We start from the raw sequence: 12,579 nt of genomic DNA, 5'->3' as shown, positions 1-12,579 counted from the left end.
CTACATGGGTGTTTTCATGTATTTCAACAAAAATTAGGAATACCTATTTTGATATTGGAAACATTGGACAATACCGAGACAAAGATCAAGTTATCATAAAACTATTGAGAGGTTGAGAATGATATAACTTTTTTTTGTCTAGACTGAAGAATATTCCAAGAAAGAGAAGGCTCATCTTTTGGTGGGCAAAGCTGAGCTCTCTCTGATTTAATGTATTTCTGTCTGAGAGGTAGTCTCCATCAGCAGTCAAGGGCATGAGGTAACTGCCTGACTTCTGTGCTGAGCTCAAAGTTTTGATCAGTTGTAACTTTGCTGAAAATTAGTCACTGGTCTATCTGTGGACACAGAGAATTCCAGAATGCACAGTATGCTTTTACAAGATCCTTTCTTTCTTAAATAAATATCTATACTCTACTTTTCATAGTTATATTGGGGTCAACGCATATGCCAATAGTGTAAAGCAATTCTACAACTGTCATTTCAGTTTTGTGATAAACACAGCTGTGTTTGAAATGACCGCAATATAACAGTCATGGTCTAACATGTAATGGAAAATAGCCTTCCTATCTCTGTCATCTACAATCGTTGGCTTTGATCCAACTATAAAGATGGAAGTAAGGCCTTGGGGGTAGAGTCATTGACTGGATTCACTGACCACTATAATAGCACCACTCACTTTAGCTGACAAATAAAAGTCTTGAGGCATATTTGAACATTTAAAAGTGGGGTAACAGTCTTTCATTAGCCATTGGAAAACCACTCTCGAGTTACATTAGAGCAAAACTTCTTGCCATTCTCCTTCAACCTCTCATCAACGAGCTGTTTTCACCCACAGGACTGCCACTGAATGGATGTTTTTTGTTTGTCGCACCATTCTCGGTAAATCCTAGGCACTGTTGTGCATGAAAAGCCCCGGAGGCCGGCCGTTTCTGAGATACTGGAACCTGCGTGCCTGGTATCGACGATAATACCACGCGCAAAGTCAGTTAGGTCATTCGTTTTGCCCATTCTAACATTCAATCGAACAGTAACTGAATGGCTCGATGCATGTCTGCCTGATTTATATAGCAACCCACGGCCACGTGACTGATTTTTGTGAAAGGGTACCTAATAAACTGGCCAATGAGTGTATATTTCCAAACTATGAGGTTCGCGGAAGATCCGCGTTAAAATGTAAAGGTAATTTCTGATTGACCCGACATACAGTGCACTTGGAAAGTATTCAGACCCCTTGACTTTTTCCACATTTTGTTACGTTACAGCCTTTTATTCTAAAATGGATTAAATTGTTTTTTTTCATCAATCTACACACAATACCTCACATTGACAAAGCAAAAACAGGTTTGTAGAATTTTCTGCAAATTTATAAAAATAAAAATAAACTACTTTTAAATAAGTATTCATACCCTTTACTCAGTACTTTGTTGAAGCACCTTTGGCAGTGATTACAGCCTCAAGTCTTCTTGGGTATGAAGCTACAAGCTTGGCACACCTGTATTTGGGGAGTTTCTCCCATTCTTCTCTGCAGATCCTCTCAGCTCTGCAGGTTGGATGTGGAGCATCGCTGCACAGCTATTTTCAGGTCTCTCCAGAGATGTTAGATTGGGTTCAAGTCCGGGCTCTGGCTGGGATACTCAAGGACATTCAGAGACTTGTCCCGAAGCCACTCCTGCGTTGTCTTGGCTGTGTGCTTAGGGTCGTTGTCCTGTTGGAAGGTGAACCTTCGCCCCAGTCTGAGGTCTTCAGCGCTCTGGAGCAGGTTTTCATCAAGGATCTCTCTGTACTTTGCTCCATTCATATTTTCCTCGATCCTGACTAGTCTCCCAGTCCCTGCCACTGAAAAACATCCCCACAGCATGATGCTGCCACCACCATGCTTCAACGTAGGGATGGTGCCAGGTTTCCTCCAGACGTGACTCTTGACATTCAGGCCAAAGAGTTCAATCTTGGTTTCATCAGACCAGAGAATCTTGTTTCTCATGGTCTGAGAGTCTTTAGGTACCTTTTGGCAAACTCCAAGCGGGTCTCATGTGCCTTTTACTGAGGAGTGGCTTATGTCTGGCCACTCTACCATAAAGGCCTGATTGGTGGAGTGCTGCAGAGGTGGTTGTCCTTCTGGAAGGTTCTCCCATCTCCACAGAAGAACTCTGGAGCTCTCTCAGAGTGACCATCGGGTTCTTGGTCACCTCCATGACCAAGGCCCTTCTCCCACGATTGCTCAGTTTGGCCGGGCGGCCAGCTCTAGGAAGAGTCTTGGTGGTTCCAAACTTCTTCCATTTAAGAATGATGGTGGCCACTGTGTTCTTGGGGACCTTCAATGCTGCAGACATTTTTTGGTACCCTTCCGCAGATCTGTGCCTCGAAACAATCCTGTCTCAGAGCTCTACGGACAATTCCTTCGACCTCATGTCTTGGTTTTTGCTCTGACATGCACTGTCAACTGAAGGACCTTGTATAGAGAGGTGTGTGCCTTTCCAAATCATGTCCAATCAATTGAATTTACCACAGGTGGACTCCAATCAAGTTGTAGAAACATCTCAAGGATGATAAATGGAAACAGGATGCACCAGAGCTCAATTTCAAATGTCATAGCAAAGGGTCTGAATGTTATTTAATTTTTTTCACCTTTATTTAACCAGGTAAGCCAGTTGAGAACAAGTTCTCATTTACAACTGTGACCTGGCCAAGATAAAGCAAAGCAGTGCGATAAAAACAACAACAACACAGAGTTACATATGGAATAAACAAAACGTACAGTCAATAACACAATAGAAAATCTATATACAGTGTGTGCAAATGTAGTAAGTTATGGAGGTAAGGCAATAAATAGGCCATAGTGCAAAATAATTATAATTTAGTATTAACACTGGAGTGATAGATGTGCAGAAGATGATGTGCAAATAGAGATACTGGGGTGCAAATGAGCAAAATTAATAACAATGTAAATAACAATATGGGGATGAGGTAGTTGGGTGGGCTAATTACAGATGGGCTGTGTACAGGTGCAGTGATCGGTAAGCTGCTCTGACAACTGATGCTTAAAGTTAGTGAGGGAGATAAGTGTCACCAGCTTCAGAGATTTTTGCAGTTCGTTCCAGTCATTTGCAGCAGAGAACTGAAAGGAATGGCGGCCAAAGGAGGTGTTGGCTTTGGGGATGACCAGTGAGATATACCTGCTGGAACGCATACTACGGGTGGGTGTTGCTATGGTGACCAGTGAGCTAAGATAATGCAGGGATTTGCCTAGAAGTGATTTATAGATGACCTGGAGACAGTGGGTTTGGCGACGAATATGTAGTGAGGGCCAGCCAACGAGAGCGTACAGGTCACAATGGTGGGTAGTATATGGGGCTTTGGTGACAAAACGGATGGCACTGTGATAGACTACATCCAATTTGCTGAGTAGAGTGTTGGAAGCTATTTTGTAAATGACATCGCCGAAGTCAAGGATCGGTAGGATAGTCAGTTTTATGAGGGCATGTTTAGCAGCATGAGTGAAGTTGCGAAATAGGAAGCCGATTCTAGATGTAACTTTGGATTGGAGATGCTTAATGAGAGTCTGGAAGGAGAGTTTACGGTCTAACCAGACACCTAGGTATTTTTAGTTGTCCACATATTCTAAGTCAGACCGGCCGAGAGTAGTGATTCTAGTCGGGCGGACGGGTGCAAGCAGCAGAATATTTATGTAAATAAGGTATTTCTGTTTTAAAAAATGTCTAAAAACCTGTTTTCGATTTGTCATTATGGGGTATTGTGTGTAGATTGATGAGGATTTTATTTATTTAATCCATTTTAGAATAAGGCTGTAACGTAACAAAATGTGGAAAAAGTCAAGGGGTCTGAATACTTTCCGAATGCACTGTATGCAGCATTCACCGTCAATGCAGTCTCCATGAACGCGGGAACATTGCCTTTAAATTTCCATTGAGCTTGAGGTTGGAATAAAACTATGAAATTGTGAAAATGATGATAATGGCAAAAAAAATTCTGATTGTCTCAGAAAGACAAATACAAACACAGACTAATAAAACCACAGTGACTGAAAAAACAACTGAGAAATGTTACTGCATTTCTCTCGCTGTGCTGGGAAAAATAGATTTCCAGCTATCCCTGGAAACCTGGTTAGCTACTGGTTTAGATTGAATAGGGCCATTGGCATGACCCCCTTTGTGCCTCCACTCTCACCACCTCAACTCCCCCCTCTGTAAAATCACTGTAATGGGATCACATTGGGCCTAATTGCCTCAAATTACCCCCCTTCATCTCTGCCTTCCTCCTCATTTTCCAAAACAAACACAGTCGGTTTAATTATGAGGCTGGTACACAGGTCTGGTAATGACAGGTGGGTTCCCTTTGTTCTCTCCTGCACCAAGATAACCCGCCTTTTAGATCAGCTTTTAGGATGATGTGACGGTCATTTGGGGAAAACCAGGGCTTTGAAAACCAGCATTTTAGGTATATGGTAGGATCGTCTGTGTCCAGAGGAGTGGGTACTAGACCAAGTTTTCATTTCTGTAGCATCATCTCTGTAACAGAGACCTTGCAACTATTCCAGAGTCAAAATCAAGTATTACCCTTTAGACTCTCCCACCAATTCATTCATTCAAATACCAATATTTCCTTTAAACAATATAGGCACAGCTATGGGGAGCATGATGGCTCCCAATTTTGCCTGGCAGGCTCAACACACCAAGCTAAAACTAAGTCTTATCAAAAGTATATAAAGATGGCATATCCTGTATAGCGCAAGTGGAGCGTGTTTTATAGATTTCATGGCACATAAAACGTTTAAATTAAAATAATAGACATTAAAAACTGGCATAATGCCAAGCAGCTACCTATATTTTTATGCTAGAAGCTTGGCAAATGGTAGTTGGTAATTCTGGGTTTTGCAGAGAGTGGTTCATTCACAGGCTAGACAGAAGACTTGAAACATACTTTTAAAAAACAAAAATAACTAGGTAAGTCAGTTAAGAACAAATTCTTATTTACAATGACGGCCTACACCGGCCAAACCCGGACAACGCTGGGCCAATTGTGCGCCGCCCTATGGGACTCCCAATCATGGCCGGTTGTGATACAGCCTGGAATTGAACCAGGGGGTCTGTAGTGACACCTCAAGCACTGAGATGCAGTGCCTTAGACCGCTGCGCCACTCAGGAGTATACCATGAAGGCAATCGCGTCAGTCTAAAACAATCACAGGAAATAAACACACTTCTTAATCCCTCCATCAGGAAAAAGTCAAACCCATAAAGCCAGCTTTAAAAAAAGCAATGACACTCGGACATAGATGTGACCCCATATTTCAACTATAACATACTGTATATGTTTAGAAGGCCAAATGATAGACTATTGTGACTGAAATGGCTATTGCACTGAATTGTATCAAAATACATTTGAATCCAATCCTGCGAGAACTGGTGAAAGTTTATTGAGAGTGGATTGAAGTTGATAGCAGCTGTATTGATGTTGACAAAGGAGATCTGCCTAATCATCCATACTCGTTCTCCTGATTGTAAGGAAGAGAGAGGAGAGAATGCTACAGTAGGTGTTAAAAAGCGGCAGTGACTGGCACAGCACACTGGGCACACACTGGTTGAATCAACGTTTTTTCCACGTCATTTCAATGAAATGATGTTGAACCAACATGGAATAGACATTGAATTGACGTCTGTTCCCAGTGGGAGGTTTCGTTCAGCAGCCTGTCTTTATGAGCTAGGCTAAATGGATCATGACTATACTAAGCTCTGACTATGCTGTGATACAAATACCTGAATGGTACTTGATCTTCTTCTTTCTTTCTCAGTGCAGTAGCACGTCACATCACACTCATTTGCTGTGACTTACATGCTGACCACTTACTTATTCAAAGTACACTGAACATAAATATAAATGCAACATGTAAAGTGTTGGTCCCATGTTTCATGAGCTGAAATAAAAGATCCCCAAAATGTTCCATACGCACAAAAAGCTTATTTCTCTCAAATTTTGTGCACACACTAACATCCCTGTTAGTGAGCATTTCTTCTGTGCCAAGACAATCTATCCACCTGACAGGTGTGGCATATCAAGAAGCTGATTAAACAGCATGATCATTACACAGGTGTACCTTGTGCTGGGGACATTAAAAGGCCACTCTATAAATGTGCAGTTTTGTCTCACAACACAATGCCACAGATGTCTCAAGTTTTGAGGGAGCGTGCAATTGGCATGCTGACTGCAGGAATGTCCACCAGAGCTGTTGCCAGAGAATTTAATATTAATTTCTCTAACATAAGCTGCCACCAACGTCGTTTTAGAGAATTTGGCAGTATCTCCAACCGGCCTCAAAACCGCAGACCACGTGTATGGCGTCGTGTGGGCAAACAGTTTGCTGATATCAACGTTGTGAACAGAGTGCCCCATGGTGGCGGTGGGGTTATGGTATGGGCAGGCATAAGCTTCAGACAACGAACACAATTGCATTTTATCAATGGCAATTTGAATGCAGAGATACCATGACGAGTTCCTGAGGGCCATTTTGAGGCCCATTTTATTAAAGGTATCTGTGACCAAAAGATGCATATCTGTATTCCCAGTCATTTGATATCCATAGATTAGGGCCTACTGAATTTAGTTAAATTGACTGATTTCGTTAAATGAACTGTAACTCAGTAAAATCTTTGAAATTGTTGCATGTTGTGTTTATATTTTTGTTCAGTATAATTACACGGCCACCTCGATAACTTGCTCCTCAATATGACACAGATTCCGATAACAAACTCATGGGTGTGGACATGTCTCCTAATTTCCCATAGGTATATTTCTAACCTGAAACACATTTAAGTATTCAAGTATTGCACTGAGGATAAAATGTTTCTTGTAGCAGCTTTTCTTGCCAAGGTGTCCATGAACCTGCAGCCCGAGGGTAATACTGTAACTCAGAAGAGATGTGGAGTGGGCGGGACTGGTCCTCCAAAACTTTGTCTGAGGTCCTGCTGACTGCTGTGAGTCTGTTGTGGTCCTGAGTTGGTTATGTCGTTGTCCTGTTATTTAATTTGCTTGGTTAACAGTCCTTCACAATCTCATCATGTTTTTGATGAGTTTGTTAAACCAGGAAACCGCATAAAAGTTGATGCTCTCAGTTGCTGTAATGATCTAGAATAGCGTGCAAATCTATTTTCTCAAGAGGCTTTGTTGAGCCTTTTAAAAACAGAAAAGTATGGTTTCATCCTCTACCCCATGATTGTCTGATAGTGGTTGTGATGTGCTGTCTGTCTCCTCCCAGGCAAATCTCTATTATCTTGGTAAAGCTCAGTTTAAAAGAAAACTAGTGTCCATAGTCAACAAATCTGTTTAAAGAAAGGTTATCAGAGGCATCCCACTAAAAGTCACATCATCTGCATATTTTATCAGAGTTAAACCATCTCCATTTCACATTATTCCATTTGTTTATATGGAAAATAATTTACAAGACGAGCCTATTGAAATTGCTACCAATCCTGCTGTATGCCGCATTGCAATGAAAGTTAATGTGGTCCTCTGTAGCTCAGCTGGTAGAGCACGGCGCTTGTAACGCCAAGGTAGTGGGTTCGATACCCGGGACCACCCATACACAAACATGTATGCACGCATGACTGTAAGTTGCTTTGGATAAAAGCGTCTGCTAAATGGCATATTATTATTATTAATAAAAGTTTATGGCTGAGATGGTGACTTTGCCATCACCTAGATGTGATTTCCTACATTCTGAACTCAGTGAGGGCATGCCCTGTATTGTGTTCCTGAACTATGCAGCTCAGTTTTATTATTAAATAGAGCTACGAATTAGGCTTTTTATTATCAGCCTTTATTCCCAGTTGTTCAATATTTTTCAATAAGTCGCACACCTCGCTAGCTTTTTTGATGGGCTATACAGCAGTTAGTATCATGGTGCTGGTGTATCATATAAAGGCCCATTCATTAAATGTTCAAGTCAGAGATAATCTTAAGTGTTCACACTTAGTATCTCAATTCTACACCAGTTTTTTGCCCAGTGGGATGTGGGTAAATCATTCAACCAAGTGCAATGGCTCTAACCAAGTGGGTGCTTGAAACCCTCTCAAAGTAATGTTGATGTTATTAAAGGATCAGGTTAGAGATGATCAAGTCATTAAGAGTGGCTTGAGTATAGGTACAACACTACTATTGATGTGACTGCTGAATTGTGAAAGGAACCAATAAAAACTCTAAAATAAAAAAAGTTATTTCAAAAAAGGGCCTGAAACCTGGATATCAAAGTATGCATTTATAACACGCTTAAAGGGAAACTTCATATTCATAATCTCCAGCATCACCCCAACATCAACATATGTGAAAATGGTACGTTTCTATGTTTTGTAGTGAAAATAAGATAGAGGAAGATAAGTGTTTCCAATGACATCGTCTGTGTGCATTGTGTGATTTTGACCAATTATGAGTAGGCATTGCCTACTAATTGTCTACTAATTGGTTGATGATGTCATTGGAAACACTTATCTTTATCTTTTTAACTACAAAACATAGGAACGCGCCGTTTTCTCATATGTTGATTTTGGGGTGGTGCTGGAGATGATGAATATGAAGTTGAATGTTTTATTTATTTGCCTTTCATTTGAGTTAGGCAACCTCATATATGTAAGCAAACAAACAAACAAACAAACAAACAAACAAATGTAAAATTATGACTATAACTACTGTTCCCTGAAGGAGGGAAACGAGGTACAACCGAACTATAGGGGGAGTCGCACTCTCACGACTTCGATTGAAGAACAAAAATCACGCCTGACAAAGCCAACGAAATACACGCCTCGCAGGAAGCCCCGCCTTCCAAAGGTTATAAACCTGAGGCTCGGATTCATTTATTCAATTCAGTACCGCTCTTCAACGAGCCCAGAACCAGTTGGCGTGGGGCCAAACAGGTGTTGTACCTCAATTCCCTCCTTCAGGGAACAGTAGTTATAGTCATAACATTCCCTCTCAGTTGGTACTCTCGGTACAACACAACAATGGGTAAATGGAATCCCGCCCCAAGTCTGCCCCAATGGATACCAAATGAAATGGCTCATTGCAGACCACCCAGATCTACACCCCACAAAATGTGGTAGTCTGGGTATTCCACACACAGCGCGCTGCCTAATGACCTTCTCCTGTCCCAGCTCTAAGCACAATGTGGGATACACTGGGAGCAGTGACATCTAAGCAATCTCGACACGGAGGACGAGACGCAGGACGATCCGGGTGGAGACGGTGAAACTCCTGCAGTAAGGAAGGGTCCAGGATGTCCTCCACCGGCACCCAGCCTCTCCTCCGGACCGTACCCCTCCCACTCCACGAGGTACTGAAGGCCCCTCGCCCGACGCCTTGAGTCCATGATGGCTCGCACAGTATATGCCGGGGCCCCCTCGATGTCCAGCGGGGGCGAAGGAACCTCCCGTACCTCAGACTGCTGGAGCGGACCAGCCACCACCGGCCTGAGGAGAGACACATGGAACGAGGTGTTAATACGGTAATCAGGGGGGAGCTGTACATCGAGGGTGTACAGCAGTCTCCTCTGGACTTTAAATGGCCCCACAAACCGCGGACCCAGCTTCTGGCAGGGCAGGTGAAGGGGCAGGTTTCGGGTCGAGAGCCAGACCCGGTCCCCCGGTGCATACACCGGGGCCTCACTGCAGTGGCGGTCGGCGCTCGCCTTCTGTCGCCTGATGGCCCGTTGCAGGCGCACATGGGCAGCGTCCCAGCTCTCCTCCGAGCGCCGAAACCATTCATCCACCACAGGTGCCTCGATCTGGCTCTGATGCCACGGTGCCAGGACCGGATGATACCGTAGTACACACTGAAATGGAGACATGTTAGTGGAGGAGTGGCGGAGGGAGTTTTGGGCCATCTCTGCCCAGGGCATGAAAGCCGCCCACTCCCCCGGCCGGTCCTGGCAATAGGACCGCAGAAACCTACCCACATCCTGGTTAACTCTCTCCACCTGCCCATTACTCTCGGGGTGAAAACCCGAGGTCAGGCTGACCGAGACCCCCAGACGTTCCATGAACGCCCTCCAGACCCTCGATGTGAACTGGGGACCCCGATCAGACACTATATCCTCAGGCACCCCGTAGTGCCGGAAGACGTGGGTAAACAGAGCCTCCGCAGTCTGTAGGGCCGTAGGGAGACCGGGCAAAGGAAGGAGACGGCAGGACTTAGAAAACCGATCCACAACGACCAGGATCGTGGTGTTACCTTGTGATGGAGGAAGATCCGTCACGAAGTCCACCGATAGGTGTGACCACGGCCGTTGTGGAACGGGTAGGGGTTGTAATTTCCCACTGGGCAGGTGTCTAGGTGCCTTGCACTGGGCGCACACCGAGCAGGAGGAAACATAAACCCTCACGTCCTTAGCTAAAGTGGGCCACCAGTACTTCCCACTAAGACAGCGCACTGTCCGACCGATGGCAGGATGACCAGAGGAGGGTGATGTGTGGGCCCAACAGATCAATCGATTGCGGACATCAAACGGAACGTACAGACACCCAACTGGACACTGGGTGGGAGTGGGCTCCGTACGTAACGTCCGCTTGATGTCCGCGTCAACCTCCCATACCACCGGTGCCACCAGGCAAGAAGCCGGAAGTATGGTAGTGGGATCCGTGGACCGCTCCTCTGTGTCATACATCCGGGACAGAGCGTCTGCCTTAGCGTTCTGGGAACCTGGTCTGTAGGATAGGGTGAAAACAAAACGGGTGAAAAACATGGCCCACCTTGCCTGGCGAGGGTTCAGTCTCCTCGCCGCCCGGATGTACTCCAGATTGCGGTGGTCAGTCCAAATGAGGAAAGGGTGTTTAGCCCCCTCAAGCCAATGTCTCCACGCCTTCAGAGCCTTGACAACAGCTAACAGCTCCCGGTCCCCCACATCATAGTTTCGCTTTGCCGGGCTGTGCTTCTTCGAAAAGAAAGCACAGGGGCGGAGCTTTGGTGGCGTACCCGAGCGCTGAGACAGCACAGCTCCTATCCCAGCCTCGGATGCGTCCACCTCTACTTTGAATGCCAAGGAGGGATCAGGGTGAGCCAGCACGGGAGCCGAGGTAAACAGAGGCTTCAGGTGACCAAAAGCCCTGTCCGCCCCAGCTGACCACTGCAGTCGCACCGGTCCCCCCTTCAGCAAGGAGGTAATGGGAGCCGCTACCTGACCAAAGCCCCGGATAAACCTCCGGTAGTAGTTGGCAAACCCTAAGAACCGCTGCACCTCCTTTACCGTGGTTGGAGTCGGCCAATTACGCACTGCTGAAATGCGGTCATTTTCCATCTCCACCCCTGACGCAGACAGGCGGTACCCCAGGAAGGAGACGGACTGTTGGAAGAACAGACATTTCTCAGCCTTGACGTACAGGTCATGCTCCAATAGTCGACCAAGCACCTTGCTCACCAGGGACACATGCTCGGCGCGTGTAGCGGAGTATATTAGAATGTCATCTATATACACCACTACACCCTGCCCGTGCAGGTCCCTGAAAATCTCATCTACAAAGGATTGGAAGACTGATGGAGCATTCATCAACCTGTACGGCATGACGAGGTACTCATAGTGCCCAGAGGTGGTACTAAATGCCGCCTGGTGCGTATCCCTCCCGGATACGTACCAGGTTGTACGCGCTCCTGAGATCCAATTTGGTGAAGAGGCGCGCCCTGTGCAATGACTCGGTCACACTGGCTATGAGAGGCAGCGGGTAACTGTACTTCACCGTGATCTGATTTATACCTCGATAGTCAATGCACGGGCATAAACCTCCATCCTTCTTCTTCACAAAAAAGAAACTCGAGGAGGCAGGTGAAGTGGAAGGCCGAATGTATCCCTGTCCCAGAGATTCAGAGACATATGTTTCCATAGCCGCCGTCTCCTCCTGTGACAGAGGATACACGTGACTCCTGGGAAGTGCTGTGTCTACCTGGAGATTTATCGCACAATCCCCCCTTCGATGGGGTGGTAATTGAGTCGCCTTCTTTTTACAAAAGGCGAGAGCCAAATCAGCATATTCGGGGGGGATGTGCATGGTGGAGACCTGGTTTGGACTCTCCACCGAAGTTGCACCTATGGAAACACCTAAACACCTCCCTGAGCACTGACGTGACCATCCCTTCAGAGCCCTCTGTTGCCACAAAATAGTGAGGTCATGATAGGCCAACCAGGGAAGCCCCAACACCACAAGAAACGCAGGAGAATCAATCAGGATCACGATCTCCTCATGACCCTCCTGCGTTATCATACATAGTGGAGCTGTGACCTCCCTAATCAGGCCCGACCCTAAAGGACGACTATCTAAGGCATGTACAGGAAAGGGCACATCAACAGGAACAATAGGGATCCCAAATCTAAGTGCAAGGAACGGTCAATAAAGTTCCCAGCTGCGCCTGAATCTACTAGCGCCTTATGCTGGGAATGTGAGGAAAACTCAGGAAACTCTATACAGACACACATGTGTGCAACAGGGAGCTCTGGGTGAGTCGGGTGCCTACTCACCTGGGATGATCCACCAGTGCCCTGCCTGCTGCCTCGACTCCCTGGGGAACCTCCCCAGAACCGACCAGCAGT

Source organism: Coregonus clupeaformis, chromosome 7 (genome assembly GCF_020615455.1).
Source record: "Coregonus clupeaformis isolate EN_2021a chromosome 7, ASM2061545v1, whole genome shotgun sequence".
Taxonomy (NCBI): Eukaryota; Metazoa; Chordata; class Actinopteri; order Salmoniformes; family Salmonidae; genus Coregonus; species Coregonus clupeaformis.
This window is presented reverse-complemented; position numbering follows the sequence as displayed.